The sequence below is a fragment of the Mustelus asterias genome, chromosome 1 (genome assembly GCF_964213995.1).
Source record: "Mustelus asterias chromosome 1, sMusAst1.hap1.1, whole genome shotgun sequence".
In the NCBI taxonomy this organism is placed as follows: domain Eukaryota; kingdom Metazoa; phylum Chordata; class Chondrichthyes; order Carcharhiniformes; family Triakidae; genus Mustelus; species Mustelus asterias.
In genome coordinates this window covers 177326592-177344819 of record NC_135801.1, presented here as the reverse complement: position 1 = coordinate 177344819, position 18228 = coordinate 177326592, and the positions used below count along the sequence as shown (strand labels likewise).

General features: G+C 45.4%; 1 protein-coding gene across 1 annotated transcript in view; it reads right to left on the bottom strand.

Annotated features, from left to right (window-relative positions):
• Positions 1-13836, bottom strand: part of LOC144500648 (uncharacterized) — a 49470-nt gene extending 35634 nt beyond the window's left edge. Inside the window, exon 1 of the mRNA XM_078223927.1 lies at positions 13487-13836. The gene's annotated coding sequence lies outside the window, so the exon portion shown is untranslated. The remainder of the gene's footprint in view (positions 1-13486) is intronic.
• Positions 13837-18228: the final 4392 nt, after the last annotated feature.

The following is an 18228-nucleotide window of genomic DNA, read 5'->3' as shown; positions in this document are numbered from 1 at the left end:
CAATGTAGGGGCCAGCTTTTACATCCCTCCTCCTTTAAGTCCCTTATTATATAATACATCACTAACTTGTACAATTTCCAAAACAAAAGCAATAATGAATATTATTAATACAGTTTACTATCAGGCTGTCAGGGGACTTCCTCTTTCCCCGGGGGCTATGTTGCTCAACTGGTGGTTCCGGTTAGACTTGCTTCACCCGGACTCTATCCTGATAGTGGGTTCAGTTCCACTTACCCGCCCGCTCCCCATAACCCTTAATTCTCTTATTGGCTAAAAACCTATCTATCTGCGACTTAAACCCATTTAATGAGCTGGCCTCTACCGCTTCATTGGGCAGAGAATTCCAAAGATTCACTACTCTCTGCGAGAAGAAGTTCCTCCTCAACTCTGAGTCCTTTGATGGATCACCTATCCCCCCACCCCCATACGACAAGCCCCTTGCAGACCACCCCCTGCAGCCCCCCCCCACTGACCACACCCCCCCCCCCTCCACGGCAACCCCCTACTGACCATCCTTATGCACTTGTAGAGCTCCCCCCAACTTTGCGGAGATGCCCCCCTTTCATAGCTCCTTCCCTAGTAGACAAGGCAATTCTACCAATTGCTTCTGCTAGAATATAGCGGTGGACACTCTTCTTGTTGGCCCACGAATGTGCCTTCAAACATCAGCCAGGGGCTAAGATAGCCAATGCAGACGCCTTATGTTGTCTCTCGTTACCCAAAAGCATGTCATTCCCTCTAGTTCTGCCAGGAGTGTAAGAGCTTTAAATTTTCTGGACTCTACCTGGAACAGACAACACTAATGGACTAATAGAGACCCACTGTTATCGAAGATAACACATATGATGCTGCATGGATGGTGAAATGAGAGTGCTTCAGAGGAAATGAAGCCTTATCAGCTCAGGAAACATGAGCTCAGTTGTGAGGATGCTGTCATCCTTTGGGGAGCAAGAGTGGTTGGCCCCATATCAGGAAGAGAGTTATTGCTCGAAGAATTGCACAGTGATCATTCTGGCATGTTGAAGATGAAAATGTTAGCAAGAAGCTGTATTTGGTGGCCTCGCATCAATGCTGATATAGAAAGGGTTGTCAAACAGTGTGAATTGTGCCACTTCCAGCAAAAGTTCCCAGCTACAGAGACAAGGCAGAGTTGTCAGAACAGGAATCGCGATTTGTCACAACTAGAAAGAGCATTTGAGATAGACAATCCAGTCTTTGTGAAGAATTTTGGAAATGGACCAAATTGGGTCTCAGGAGTTGTGGTGGCCAGGATGGGACCACTGTGTTATGAGGTGGAAGTGCAGGACACGTTAGTGAACACATAGATCATTTGAGGAGGTGGGGGCCATCCCAAGTGTCAGTGCCACTGCCTTATCTAATTGTGGCAGCAAGTAGTGTCGTTGTTTGTCTGAGGAGTAATGTGGCTGATCAGCCAGAGGCAGGCCAAAGTGCTGCTCCCAATGGAACAGAGGAAGCAGTGGGAAGTGAAGCACAGATTCCAGGATAGAGATCAGCCATGATCTTATTGAATGGCGGAGCAGGCTTGAGGGGCCAGATGGCCTGCTCCTGCGTCTATTTCTTATGTTCTTATGACCCACTGGCTGGGTCCTGAAGCCCATGTTGGTGTGTGGGGAAAAACATCCGATTGTGCAGGGTGGGGGGGGGGGGGGTGTTCGATATCCGTGTCAGGGGGAGGGGGGGGGTGGCAGGAGGTCTCTGGGAGATCGGGGTGCCCTGCCCAGTGGCGCCTCGAGTAGTGTGCAGCTTGCAGCCGACTTCACCAATGTACTTAGGCTCCATCCCTTCCCTACTGGTGCAAATCTACTATCTACCATCTTCCTGGTCAGGCTACCAGGGCGGCACGGTGGCATAGTGGTGAGCACTGCTGTTTCAGAGCGCCAGGGACCCAGGTTCGATTCCCGGCTTGGGTCACTGTCTGCGTGGAGTTTGCATGTTCTCCCTGTGTTTGCGGAGTTTGCGTGCTCCAGTTACCTCTCACGTTCTGAAAGATGTGCTGCTTAGGTGCATTGATCCGAACAGGCGCTGGAATGTGGCGACTAAGGGATTTTCACAGTAACTTCATTGTAGTGTTATTGTAAGCCTTATTTGTGACTAATAAAGTTTTAAAAAATCTCCCAGCTATCAAGAAAACTGACAGAGTATGGGGAGATTGCAGTGCTGAACTTGACCAAAAAACCAATGTGGAACACTCCTCTTTTCAGATTTTTATGACATTTAGGGGGCGATCTTACCATCGCGCCCTGCCAGCCAATGGGCAGAGCGAGCCGGTAAGATCCCGCAAGAGCCGAAAAATCAGGTTCGTGCCCAATTTCTCTCCCCTCGCGATTCTACTGGCACTGGATATCTGGCAAGATCAATCTCGCACCCATTTCCAGCGCGAGGCCGAATAAGTTATTTAAATTAAATTAAATGCCCTGTGGATCCAGAACTGGCTTTCCCAAAGGAGGCAGAGAGTGTGTATAGATGGGTCTTTTTCTAAATGGAGGTCGGTCACCAGTGGTGTGCCCCAGGGATCTGTTCTGGGACCCTTGCTGTTTGTCATTTTCATAAATGACCTGGATGAGGAAGTGGAGGGATGGGTTGGTAGGTTTGCCGACGACACGAAGGTTGGTGGGGTTGTGGATAGTCTGGAGGGATGTCAGAAGTTACAGAGGGACATAGATAGGATGCAAGACTGGGCGGAGAAGTGGCAGATGGACTTCAACCCAGATAAATGCGTAGTGGTCCATTTTGGCAGGTCAAATGGGATGAAGGAGTACAATATAAAGGGAAAGACTCTTAGTACGGTAGAGGATCAGAAGGACCTTGGGATCCGGGTCCAAAGGACTCTAAAATCGGCCCCGCAGGTGGAAGAGGTGGTTAAGAAGGCGTATGGTGTGCTGGCCTTTATCAATCGAGGGATTGACTTTAGGAGTCCGGGGATAATGATGCAGCTATATAAGACCCTCGTCAGACCCCACTTGGAGTACTGTGCTCAGTCCTGGTCGCCTCATTACAGGAAGGATGTGGAAAAGATTGAAAGGGTGCAGAGGCGATTTACAAGGATGTTGCCTGGATTGAGTGGCATGCCTTATGAGGATAGGCTGAGGGAGCTCGGTCTTTTCTCCTTGGAGAGACGTAGGATGAGAGGAGACCTAATAGAGGTATATAAGATGTTGAGAGGCATAGATTGGGTGGACTCTCAGAGGCTTTTTCCCAGGGTGGAAATGGCTGCTACGAGAGGACACAGGTTTAAGGTGCTGGGGTGTAGGTACAGGGGAAATGTTAGGGGGAAGTTTTTCACACAGAGGGTGGTGGGCGAGTGGAATCGGCTGCCGTCAGTGGTGGTGGAGGCAAACTCAATGGGGTCTTTTAAGAGACTCCTGGATGAGTACATGGGACTTAATAGGATGGAGGGTTATAGGTAGGCCTAAAAGGTAGGAATATGTTCGGCACAACTTGTGGGGCCGAAGGACCTGTTTTGTGCTGTAGTTATCTATGTTTCTATGTTTCTAAATTAAATTTGCATCTAATTTTAATGTGATTAGTGAGCCCGGTACATTATCGGCCCGGCTCACTTGCTTCTGTGGTCTCGCCAGGAGGGGTTCTCTCCGGCGAGAATCACAGCTCGTCCCCAGCAATGGGGACCAGACATGATGGCCTCGTCAGTAGAATTGGAGGCCATTGAGGCCCCCCGCGAGGATCAGAAACTCTCCTGTGTTTCCGTTCGTCCTGGACTTAGAATTTTTTTCATCAGATTGCCTCCTTAGAATTACTGTAACATTACATTCTGCACTGTCTCGTTTCCTACTCTATGAACGGTATATTTTGTCTGTGTAGCGCGCAAGAAACAATACTTTTCACTGTATGTTAATACATATGACAATAATAAATCAAATCAAATTAAAGATATTTTGTTTATCTGGTCATACAATGTTCACAGATTTCTTTGTGCATTTTTTTCAGGAACTCCGCCACAGAAAATGAAGAAGCTGCAATTTCTTGAGCAATTGCAAAACTTGCTTTTAATGTGCTGTCACATATATATATTATGCACATTTGGAAATGCACATTGTTGCTTTTTCAATGACTGTTCCAGTTCTTCCAACTTTTCTTCTAGCTGACTTGCCATATACCTCAACATGGCATGATTCATATTCTTTGGCAACAGATACCATTTACAAACATATTCAGCGTAAAATCTTTCGACTTGCTTCGGTAAAAATGTACAAATATTTCGATTTGCTTAAAAATGCATAGCATTCTTTATCTACTTTTCTCTTCATAGGCATGTTAAAGTATAGTATTATATTACAAATAATTCTGCAGGTAGGTACATGTGCATAAATGCACTGACTGAATGCTTTCTAGTTAGAAGTGATACAGGCTTAAATTGTATGCCCAAAAGAAACTGTTGGTTTCTGCTTTCAATAAGTCATACCAAAATGACGGCAAAGCTGCAGATGCGCCTGCACAGTTAGTTGTGCTGTGCAGATGCACACGCTGCCTTACCACCATTTATCTCTCCCCAGCCTTTAATATTTTTACCGGAAAGCTTTATTATAATTTTAGAAATGTTCAGCAGACCACATGGCTACCACGGGTGGGCCTGGTGTGGACTGCAGGCTGCATTTTGACAACCCTGAGGTAGATGATCACAGAAATGTAGAAAATAGAAGCAGGAGAAGGCCATTGAGCCCCATGACCCTGCTCCACCATTCAACTTGATCATGGTTGATCATCAAATTCAATATCCTGATCCTCCCTTCCCCCAATATCCCTTGATCCCTTTAGCCCCAAGAGCCATATCTAATTTCTTCTTGAAATGACACGTTTTGGCTTCAACTACTTTGTGGCAGTGTATTTCACAGATTCACCACTCTCTAGGTGAAGAAATTTCTCCTCACCCCAGTCTGAAAAGTTTACTTGTAATCCTCAAACTATGCCCCTAGTTCTGGACTCCCCCACCACTGGGAACATTCTTTCTGATCCACTCTGTCGAGAATTTTACAACTTTCTATGAGATCCCTCCTCCCTCTTCTAAACTCCAATGAATATAATCCTAACCAATTTAGTCTCTCCTCATATGACAGACCTGCCATCCCAGGAATCAGCCTGGTAAACCTTCGCTGAACTCTCTCTATAGCAAGGACATCCTTCCTCAGATAAAGACACCAAAACTGCACACAATGCTCCAGATATGGCCTCACCAACTCCCCATACAATTGCAGCAAAATATCCCTATCCCTATACTCAAATCCTCTTGCTATGAAGGCCAACATACTATTTGCCTTCTTTACGGCCTGCTATGCCTACCTGCGCACTTACTTTCAGCGACTAATGCACGAGGACACCAAGGTCTCGCTGAGTATCCACCTCCCTCAATTTACACCCATTCAAGTAATAATCTGTCTTCCTATTATTGCTACCAAATTTATCCACATTATACTGCTTCTGCCATGCATATGCCCACTCACTCAGCCTGTCCAAATCATGCTGAAGTATCTCTGAATCCTCTTCACAGCTCACCCTCCCACCCAACTTAAAGTTTATTTATTAGTGTCATGAGTAAGCTAACATTAACACTGCAAGGAAGTTACTGTGAAAATCCCCTAGTCGCCACACTGTGGTGCCTGTTCGGGTAGACTGAGGGAGAATTTAGAATGGCCAATGCACCTAACCAGCACGTCTTTGGACTGTGGGAGAAAACCGGAGTACCCGGAGGAAACCCGCACAAACATGCGGAAAATGTGTAGACTCTACGCAGACAATGACCAAAGTCGGGAATTGAAAGCAGTGCAAACCACTGTGCCACCATGTCACCCTGTACATGTATATGTATGTACATAATTCTAGTACATACACAACTAGCATTTACCATTTTTTGTCTAAGTGCTGGGTGGACTTGAAACTGGGAGAGTTTCAGATCCGTCTTTTGGGCGTGTTTTTGGCCCCCCCATTTGCACTCTGCCTGCGAAATTTGGAACAAGTCTGTTCTGGCTGCACAAGCCTGTGGTTGGGGCTTAATCCCTGCAGAGGGAGGTAGTGCGCATGGGCAGGGCTCTGATGCTGCAAATGCGCATTAGCAGTAGCAGGGATCTGAGAGAGCTGTCAGGCCCCTGCTAGTGTAGGCAGCCTGCAATCATGGGAGCCCGCAGCCTTAGATGCAGCCCCTGCCGAACCCCGCCACCCAGACTGATCACAGACCCCCTCCCCTCCCCACTGATCGCGGCCTCGCTGCCCTCCCCCAACCGATCACTGCAGAGTGGCAGTGGGCCCCTCCCTCATTAGACCCCCCCCATTGGCCCCTCCCCTACTGGCCCCACCCTCACTGTCTCCTCCCCACTGTCCCCTCCCCCATTAGCCCCGCCGCATGGCACTGCCCGGTGGGCATTTTCCAGGTGCCAGGGTGGCACTGCCAGACTAGCACTGCCCAAGGGGCAGCCCCCCCTTGCCCTCGGCCTTCCCGGGGGGGCTTCAATGGCCTCTAGTTCCACTAGCGAGGCCAAGTCGACTGCTCCCCGTTCATGGGGGCATGTCTATTCCTCACCGGCGAGAACCTTTCCCGGCCAGGTCATAAAGGCAGGTGAGCCCGGACGATTGAGCGCTGGGCTCACTAATGACATGTGAATGCTTCTTTAAATAAATTTCAATACATTAACCCTCCTCTCACTCATTTCCAGCGAGAGGCTGACCATGCTGGAAATCCGGCGCTCCTAAAATGACGCCGGTCGTGAAAACCGGCGCCAATCGCACTAATTGCCTTATGCCCCACCCGAAAACGGGCACAACACGGTGGTAAAATCCCGGCCAGGGAGACTCCCCCAACATGCAGACTCCGCACAGACAGTGACCCAAGCCAGGAATCGAAGCCGGATCCTTGGCACTGTGAGGCAACACTGCCTCAATGCTGTGCCACAATGCTGTCCTTTGTGTCATTTGCAAATTTGGAGATAATACATTCGGTTCCTTCTTCCAAATCATTAATATATAATGTGAACAGTTGGGGGTCCTAGCACAAATCCCCACTCGTCACTACCTGTCAATCAGAAAATGACCCATTTATGCCAATTCTTTGCTTCCTATCTGCTATTCAGCTTTCTATCCATCTCAAGATACTATCCACAATCCCATGCGCTTTAACTTTACATAGTAGTCTGCTATGTGAGAGCTTGTCGAAAGCCTTCTGAAAGTCTAAATAGACCACATCCACTGGTTCTCTTTGGTCAACTCTACATATTACATCCTCAAAGAATTCCAACAGAGTCACCAAGCATGATTTTCCCTTTGTAAATCCATGCTGACTTTGTCTGATTATACCACTGCCTTCCAAGTGCTGAGTTAATAATGGTAATGGACTCTAGCAACTTCCCCAATACTGACATTAGGCTCACTGGACTATAATTCCCTGTTTTCTCTCTACCTCCCTCTATGAATAGTGGGCTTACATTAGCTACCCTCCAATCTGTAAGAACCAAAGAACAAAGAACAAAGAACAGTACAGCACAGGAAACAGGCCCTTCGGCCCTCCAAGCCTGTGCCGCTCCTTGGTCCAACTAGACCAATCGTTTGTATCCCTCCATTCCCAGGCTGCTCATGTGACTATCCAGGTAAGTCTTAAACGATGTCAGCGTGCCTGCCTCCACCACCCTACTTGGCAGCGCATTCCAGGCCCCCACCACCCTCTGTGTAAAAAACGTCCCTCTGATGTCTGAGTTATACTTCGCCCCTCTCAGCTTGAGCCCGTGACCCCTCGTGATCGTCACCTCCGACCTGGGAAAAAGCTTCCCACTGTTCACCCTATCTATACCCTTCATAATCTTGTATACCTCTATTAGATCTCCCCTCATTCTCCGTCTTTCCAAGGAGAACAACCCCAGTCTACCCAATCTCTCCTCATAGCTAAGACCCTCCATACCAGGCAACATCCTGGTAAACCTTCTCTGCACTCTCTCCAATGCCTCCACGTCCTTCTGGTAGTGCGGCGACCAGAACTGGACGCAGTACTCCAAATGCGGCCTAACCAGCGTTCTATACAGCTGCATCATCAGACTCCAGCTTTTATACTCTATACCCCGTCCTATAAAGGCAAGCATACCATATGCCTTCTTCACCACCTTCTCCACCTGTGTTGCCACCTTCAAGGATTTGTGGACTTGCACACCTAGGTCCCTCTGTGTTTCTATACTCCTGATGACTCTGCCATTTATTGCATAACTCCTCCCTACATTATTTCTTCCAAAATGCATCACTTCGCATTTATCCGGATTAAATTCCATCTGCCACCTCTCCGCCCAATTTTCCAGCCTATCTATATCCTGCTGTATTGCCCGACAATGCTCTTCGCTATCCGCAATTCCAGCCATCTTTGTGTCATCCGCAAACTTGCTGATTACACCAGTTACACCTTCTTCCAAATCATTTATATATATCACAAATAGCAGAGGTCCCAGTACAGAGCCCTGCGGAACACCACTGGTCACAGACCTCCAGCCGGATAAAGACCCTTCGACCACTACCCTCTGTCTCCTATGGCCAAGCCAGTTCTCCACCCATCGAGCCACTTCTCCTTGTATCCCATGAGCCTTAACCTTCTTAACCAACCTGCCATGTGGGACTTTGTCAAATGCCTTACTGAAATCTATATAGACGACATCCACGGCCCTTCCTTCATCAACCGTTTTTGTCACTTCCTCAAAAAACTCCACCAAATTTGTAAGGCACGACCTCCCTCTTACAAAACCATGCTGTCTGTCACTAATGAGATTGTTCCGTTCTAAATGCACATACATCCTGTCTCTAAGAATCCTCTCCAACAACTTCCCTACCACGGACGTCAAGCTCACCGGCCTATAATTTCCTGGGTTATCCCTGCTACCCTTCTTAAACAACGGGACCACATTCGCTATCCTCCAATCCTCAGGGACCTCACCCGTGTCCAAAGAAGCGACAAAGATTTCCGTCAGAGGCCCAGCAATTTCCTCTCTCGTCTCCCTGAGCAGTCGAGGATAGATGCCATCAGGCCCTGGGGCTTTGTCAGTTTTAATGTTCCCTAAAAAACCTAACACTTCCTCTCTCGTAATGGAGATTTTCTCTAACGGGTCAACACCTCCCTCCGAGACACTCCCGGTTAACACGCCCCTCTCCTTCGTGAATACCGATGCAAAGTATTCATTTAGGATCTCCCCTATTCCCTTGGGTTCTAAGCATAATTCCCCTCCTTTGTCCCTGAGAGGTCCGATTTTCTCCCTGACAACTCTTTTGTTCCTAACGTATGAATAGAATGCCTTAGGATTCTCCTTAATCCTGCCTGCCAAGAACATCTCGTGCCCTCTTTTTGCCCTTCTAACTCCCCGTTTGAGATCTTTCCTACTCTCTCTGTATTCCTCCAGAGCTCCATCCAGGCTGGAAAGAATTTTGGAAAATGACCACCAATGGATCTATTATTTCCAGGGCCACTTCATTAAGTACTCTGGGATGAAGATTATCAGTACCTGGAGATTTATCCACCTTCAATCCCATCAATCTACTAGAGATTTCTTTCAGCTCTTCACTAAAACTTGTGTCTCTCAGAACTTCTGGTACATTAGTCATGTCTTCCTTTGTGAAGACAGAAGCAAAGCAAGAATTCAGATCCTCAGCCATTTCTTTGTTCCCTATTATAAATTCTCACGTTTCTGACAGCAAAGGGCCTACATTCATTATCCCCTGAAAGGCCATTCCTCTGAACAATACCCAAAACAGTATATCTGTTTTGCGGGTGAATAGCCACAGGCGATTGCTACACTGCCTGCCTAGCCCTTTTGCTTGGTCTGAATGGTTACCCATTCCCTTCCTGCCTGTGGAGTCTGAGCCTGCAGTGTGACCACCTCTCTATACATGCTATCCACAGTACCCTCCACCTTGCGGATGCTCCACAGTGTCCCCAGATGCCAGCTCTGAAATGGCTGCAGGGCACTTGGGGAGGTGTTCCATCCCTACTCTTCCGATGGCAGGAATTAAGACCCTGCCATCCAAAAAATTCAGGCCATAACGTTGCGGTGGTATCAGAGACCTGGCTCAAAGATGAGCAGGACTGGGCGTTGAATATTCCTGCGTACAAGGTGTTCAGCAAAATAGGGAAGGAAGAAAAGGGGGTTTGGTGGCTAATTTGGTTAAGGAGAGCATTGCAATGCTGGAGAGAGGAGAAATATCAGAGGGGGCAATGACAATACTAATATTGTATACACTGATGAACAGCTAGATGTCATATTTGAAATTCTTCAGGCAGCCTCCTCATCAGCCTAATGTAGGCCAGTGAGACCACAGCACAGGCTGTGGCACTTGTTGATTATATGCACCATGGTTTGCACTTCCCCACAGTTGCACAGGGGTGAGTCATGATGACCCCAAGGGAAGAGATTGTTGTGGCAGCGTCGAACCCCAGTGCAAAACCTGTTCAAGACAGAATCTGTTGATAAGCCCAGCAATCTTTCTGGTGGAGAAGCTTGTAGAAACAAAACTATGGGATAAAATTAATAGTCACTTGGGCAATTGCAGCTTGATTAAGGAAAGCTTGATGAAGGATTTGCAAAGGGAAAATTGTGCTGGAGTTTTGCGATGAGCTAACAGAGTGTTGATTAGAGTTGCTGCTGTACATGGACTTCCAAAAGTCATATGATAATGCGTCACATGACAAATCTGTGAGAAAAGTCAAAGTTCACAGAATAAAGAGGACAGTAACAATATGGATATGAAATTACTGATTGACAGGATCAAAGAGTAGTGGCTAATGAATGTTTTTCGTACTGGAGGAAGGTGTATAGTGGGGTTTTGTAGGGGTTGATGTTAAAACTCTGCTCTTCCTGATATACATTAATGACCTAAACCTTGGTATGCAAGTCACAATTTAAATATTTCTAGACAACACAAAACCGGAAAATATTGTGAACTGTGAGGAGAATAGTGCTTAACTTCAAAAGAACTCAAAGGACTAAACACTGCTTTGCAGAACACCTTCACTCAGTCCACAAGCATAACACTAACCTTCCTGCCATTTGCCATTTTAACTCAGCATCTTGTTCTCATTCCCATATGTCCATCCTTGGCCTGCTGCAATGCTGTGGAAATGCCGGCGTTGGACTGGGGTAAACACAGTAAGGAGTCTAACAACACCAGGTCAAAGTCCAACAGGTGTATTTGGTAGCAAACGCCACTAGCTTTCGGAGCGCTGCAATGCTCCAGTGAAGCCTAGTGCATGCTGGAGAAACAGTACCTCATCTTCTGGTTGGGCATTTTGCAGCGCTAGGGACTATCTGCGTAGCTGAAAGAGCCAATTAAAAGCCGGACCTCTGGTGCTATGACTTAGATGATTTTGTGTCTCACATTATCATATGTCAATCATCTCAGCCCAGTACATTATTGCAAGAATTCCTCAGGGCAGTGTCCAAGGCCTAACCCTCTTTAGTTGTTTCATCAATGACCTTCGATCATAAGGTTAGATGTGAGGATTTTCGCTAAATGATTGCAATGTTCTCAATGCTTCATATAATGCAGCCATGTATGTCTGTGTGCAGCAAGACCTTGACAACATTCAAGGCCTGAGCTGATGAGTGGCAAGTAACATTCATCCCACATAAGCACCTGGAGATCACCATCCCTAATAAGAGATTCCAACTACTTCCACTGGCATTCAATAACATTACTATTGTCGGTTTCCCCACAATCTAAAGTTTATTTATTAGTCACAAGTAATGCTTACATTAACACTGCAAAGAAGTTACTGTGAAATTCCCCTCGTCGCCACAGTGCGGCACCTTTTCGGGTCAATGCACCTAACCAGCACATCTTTCAGAATGTGGGAGGAAACCGGAGCATCCGGAGGAAACCCACGCAGACATGGCAAGAACGTGCAAACTCCACACAGACCGTGACCCATGCCGGGAATCGAACCCGGTCCCTGGCGCTATGAAGCAGCAGTGCTAACCACTGTGCTATCATGCCACTCCAATCACCATCCTGGGGGTCACTACTGATCAGAAACTGAATTGCACCAGCCATATAAATACTGTGGTGACAAGAGCAAATCAAAGGCTGGGAATTCTGTCGCAACTAATTCATCTCCTGACTTCCCAAAGCCTTGTCACCATCTACAAGGCACAAGTCAGGAGTGTGATGGAATCCTCTCCACTTGCCTGGAGGAGTGCAGCTTCAACAACCACTCAAGAGGTTCTACACCATCCTGGACAAGCAGTCTACTTGTATGGCATCCATCCACCAACTTAAACATTCACTCCCTCCACCACTGACAGACATGATGGCAGCAATGTGTACCATCAACAAGATTCACTGCAGCATTTGCCAAGGCTCCTTCGCGAGCATCTCCCAAAACCACAATTCTACCACCAAGAAGGACAAGGGCAGCAAGTACATGGGATCACCAGCACTTTCAAGTCACACACCAGCTGGACTTGGAAACGTAACATTTCATCAGCTCAAAATTCTGTAACTCCCTTCCTACTTACACCACGTAGATCACAGCAGTCTGGGAAGGCAGCTGATAATTAGCCCATTTAAGATGCCAAGCTGACCTGATGTTTTCTGGCCACCTTCTGAAAGGGCAAATAAGCTGGTCCAACGGTTGGAACAACGTCAACTTAAAAAGATCACGTTTGCCATGTATGGTATTGTACTTTATAATCATTATAAAAGCAGCAGGAATAGTGACACAGGCCAGCTGCTGGTGCGGGTAGAATTGCTGTCCCCGGCAAATGTACTCACAGGGGATGAAAGACAAAATGGTGTAGGAGTAAAGACCTGGTCAAAATGTTTCCCAGGCGTGCCTGAGATTCTTCAGCACAATGACCAACTGTGCTGAATGGATATGAAGAAATGTAAACTTGTGTCTCACTGTAGCACCCAGGTGTTGGCCCTGCAACAAGATAATAAGATCACCTCTTGGATATTATGGTCTTTAAGAGATGTGAGGGTTTTGTTTGTCTAAAACCTTCATTTTTCTTTGCATGTTTTTCAATTCACAGCTGAATTGAAAGCGCTTTTGACCTCTTTAACATAGGACTGAAAAAACAAAATCATCACAAACCATCATACGTGTATGCAAAGAAAGATACATTCTGAATTAGGAAGTCAAGCAGTCGATCCAGGAAGTGGTTTGAATTTTTTCTACAACATGGTGCATTGCATATTCCCTTCCGAGATGGCGTAGATTTTTGGATTAGTCACGTAAAATGAAATGACTTAATAACAATTGCAGATATCTTGTTGCAAACACGTACTCCAACCCCCTCCCCTCAGTTGAGCAGAGCAGCGTCAACAAATCGAGCCACCTCAAATTAAACTTCCTGCATATGTCGCATTCTTTAATTCAATAAGCCTTGGGGGTCCGGGGATGTTCTCTGAACAAATAAGTTTTTAACCCGTGGATCTCCCGCCGTGTTAAATAAAGAACGAGTCGCACCAAAAGCGTTAAACTAAAAGCAAATCAGACCTGGTGTTAAACGTGTGAGGAGTTGTTTGACACTCAGTCCGGCCCTTGTCCGAATGTGCCCCACTCTTCTGGAAAGTCACTTTCAGCTAAAGGACAATGTTGGGTTCGGCCGACTCCTGGCTCAGACAAACAGCTCGCTGCTTTCCGCTCGCCTGTCCGATTCGTTAGCTGGAACATCAGTCACAGTTTTGACAGCCTATGATTTTTTTTCATACTGTAACTATAGACCCACAGAATGCAGCTGGAGGTGGAGTTTCGGAAAGTCAGATCCATATATGGAAGACAACAACAGGCCAAGTTCAAATCTGATGAAAGGTCATCTTATCTCTGCGCTGCTCAGCTCCTCAAGCGCCTTTTTGTTTAGTTTTGGTTTCAGGTTACCTGCATCCGCGGTATTTTGCTTTTGTGTTTTTTTGCCAATTTTAAGCCAGTTGCAATGTTTCAGATTTCCATCCTCCAGTCTAAGGATGTTTATAACCACAGAAGGAGGCCATTTATTCTGTGGTGTTCATGTGGGCTCTCCGCAGGAGTAAGGCACTTAATCCCACTCATAAGAACATAAGAAATAGCCCCTCGAGCCTGCCCCGCCATTCAATAAGATCATGGTTGATCTGACGTGGATCAGTACCACTTACCCGCCTGATCCCCATAACCCTTAATTCCCTTACCGATCAGGAATCCATCCATCCGCGCTTTAAACATATTCAGCGAGGTAGCCTCCACCACCTCAGTGGACAGAGAATTCCAGAGATTCACCACCCTCTGGGAGAAGAAGTTCCTCCTCAACTCTGTCTTAAACCAACCCCCCTTTATTTTGAGGCTGTGGCTTCTAGTTTTAACTTCCTTACTAAGTGGAAAGAATCTCTCCGCCTCCACCCTATCCAGCCCCCGCATTATCTTATAAGTCTCCATAAGATCCCCCCTCATCCTTCTAAACTCCAACAAGTACAAACCCAATCTCCTCAGCCTCTCATAATCCAAACCCCTCATCTCCGGTATCAACCTGGTGAACCTTCTCTGCACTCCCTCCAATGCCAATATATCCTTCCTCATATAAGGGGACCAATACTGCACACAGTATTCCAGCTGCGGCCTCACCAATGCCCTGTACAGGTGCATCAAGACATCCCTGCTTTTATATTCTATCCCCCTCGCGATATAGGCCAACATCCCATTTGCCTTCTTGATCACCTGTTGTACCTGCAGACTGGGCTTTTGCGTCTCATGCACAAGGACCCCCAGGTTCCTTTGCACGGTAGCATGTTTTAATTTGTTTCCATTGAGATAGTAATCCCATTTGTTATTATTTCCTCCAAAGTGTATAACCTCGCATTTATCAACGTTATACTCCATTTGCCATATCCTCGCCCACTCACTCAGCCTGTCCAAATCTCTCTGCAGATCTTCTCCGTCCTCCACACGATTCACTTTTCCACTTATCTTTGTGTCGTCTGCAAACTTCGTCACCCTACACTCCGTCCCCTCCTCCAGATCATCTATATAAATGGTAAATAGTTGCGGCCCGAGTACCGATCCCTGCGGCACGCCACTAGTTACCTTCCTCCAACCGGAAAAACACCCATTTATTCCGACTCTTTGCTTCCTGTCGGATAGCCAGTCCCCAATCCACTTTAACACACTACCCCCAACTCCGTGTGCCCTAATCTTCTTCAGCAGCCTTTTATGGGGCACCTTATCAAACGCCTTTTGGAAATCCAAAAACACCGCATCCACCGGTTCTCCTCCATCAACGGCCCTAGTCACATCTTCATAAAAATCCAACATGTTCGTTAAGCACGACTTTCCCCTCATGAATCCATGCTGCGTCTGATTGATCGAACCATTTCTATCCAGATGCCCTGCTATCTCCTCTTTAATAATGGATTTCAGCATTTTCCCTACTACAGACGTTAAGCTGACCGGCCTATAGTTACCCGCCTTTTGTCTCCTTCCTTTTTTAAACAGCGGCGTAACATTAGCCGTTTTCCAATCAACCGGCACTACCCCAGAATGCAACGAGTTTTGATAAATAATCACTAACGCATCCACTATTACCTCTGACATTTCTTTCAATACCCTGGGGCATTCCACTCCCCCGCCCTTTCTCAGTAGCTCTGCAATCTTTTCTCTTCAGATGATGATTCAATATTCTCTGTTGAAAGCTACAGTTCGATCTGCCCCCTTCAAATTCTCAGGCGTTGCATTCCAGAACCAACCACACTCATAGCAACTTGTGATTTTTAAACTTGTGTGGTTGTTAACCCTTTCAAGGTTTATTACCAAAGTTGAAGCCCATAGAATGTGGCCGTTTGGGTAGGAAATTGGTTGGGTGGCAGAGAAGTAAAAAAGGTTTTTCCTCATGTCGCAACTGATTTTTTTAACCAATGATCTAAATCTGTGCTCTCTGGTCTTCGACCTTTCCACCAATGGAGTGTCTCTCTCCATCTCCTCTGTCTAGACTCCTCATGATTTTGAATACCTCTTTCAAATCTCCACTCAACCTTCTCCAAGGAAACAACCAAGCTCCAATCTATTCACATAAATGAAGTTCCGCGATCCTGAACCCATTCTTGTAAATCTTTTCTGCAACCTTTCTAAAATATATCCTTTAAGTCTGGTACCCAGAATGTCACACATTCTTTCAGTTGAAGCTGAATCAGTGTTTTATAAAAGTTCACCATAACTTCCTTGTTTTTGAAACTAATTTTTATTTACAAATATGCCCTTTTAATTATTTCTCAACTTTTAATGATTTGTGCAGTCAGTTCCTGTAGCCCTTTTAGAATTGTATAATTTATTTTATTTTGTCTCTCCTCACTCTTCCTACCAAAATGTATCACTTCACAATTCTCTGCATTGAATTTCATCTGCCACATGTCCACCCATTCTACTAACCTATCTTATGCACAATTCAATGCTGTCACTATCCACCTCACAATTCACAATGTTAGGGAAGTTACACAACTCTCCAGCTATCTGGTACTTTCACTCCCCTGAACTACAAGTAATTTACATACACCAATCAAAATTGTACACTTATTGAAAGGTAATCAATATCCAATCACAACTAATAGTTCTGATTACTTCATTTATTTCCCATAGTAATATTCAATCAATTATAGCAACTTTATGCTTTCCTAATTACAATTTCCAATCATAAACGAGGCATATACATATAGCTACACTATCAGCAAACACATGCCTGTGGTCCATAACTGTCTGGCACCCTGAGCGGTCACTTTAGCTACATTGTGGTTGATCAAAGCCCCCCTTGTCTATTGCTTTTGCAGCTGTACCTTGCAGCCCAGGAACTTTGCGGCACTCAATAATTTTTAACCCCTTCGACAATTCTTCAAATTTTTGTATCATCTACAAATTTTGAAAAGGCTTAATAATCAACACATGCCTAGGTCATAAATATATGTAAAGAAAAGCAATGGCCCAAGTATCAACCCCTGGTGAACCCCACTGTTATACTTCCTCCAGTCCAAAAAATAACAGTTCCCCACTATTCTGCCACCCAACCAATTTCCTACCCAAACAGCCACATTCTATGGGCTTCAACTTTGGTAATAAACCTTGAAAGGGTTAATAATCACACAACTTTGAAAATCGCTTAAGTTGCTATGAGAAAAACCAGAAGTCTTCATAAAAGTTAGCATCGGTAAACATCAGGCTTTAGAATGAGAGAATTCATTAAATCAGACATCTGGACATGGGAGGAGGGAGTGATATTCACAGCCACAGACACAAATTGATAACTTGTAACAATGATGAATTAGGTCAGCTAACTTGATTAAGTCTTCACATTGATTGGATATTACAATTAAGCTGGCATGCAATGATTGTTGGTTGTTTTTAATATCTGTATCTTATGCATGATGTAACCTTATTCAATAGCTGTGAATGGATAGAGATAATTCCTATACCTTGATTAGTATATGATAATTACTTGCAATTGAATGTGAAACTATAACTGCTTGTGTATTCCTGAATTATGTATTCTGGCTGGCCTTGATGACCCAGAGTCCTATAGATATAGAATAAACCATTTTGAACTACTCTGTGACTTGTCTGGCTATTTCAAGGGAACAAAAGTAATAAATACACGAACAGGTAGAAAATCAAAGAAGCTGCACAACGAGCCTCTTATGTATATGATATTATCAAATGCCTTTGGAAGTCCACATATTCGCAAATTACCCTTATCAACCCTCTGTTATCTTGTCAAAAAACAAATCAAATTAGTTAAGCATTATTTGCTTTTAATGATTCTATTTATTTTTGTTAATTAATCCATATTGGAGCATTTACAAAGAAACATAGAAATTAGGAACAGGAGTAGGCCATTCAGCCCTTTGAGCCTGCTCCACAGTTCATTATGATAATGGCTGGTCATCCAACTCAATAGCCTGATCCTGCCTTTCCCCCATATCCTTTGATCCCCTTCACCCCAAGAGCTATATATAACTCCTTCTTGAAAACATAAAATGTTTTAACCTCAACTGCTTTCTGTGGTAGTGAATTTCACAGCTTACCTCTCTCTGAGTAATGAAATTTCTCCTCATCTCAGTCCTAAAAGGTTTACCCCATATCAATAGACTGTGACTCCTGGTTCTGGACATCCCCACCATCAGAAACATCCTTCCTGCATCTACCCTGTCTAGTCCTGTTAGAATTCTATAGGTTTCTATGCGATTCCCTCCAATGAATATAATCCTAACCAACCAACAGGGCGGCAC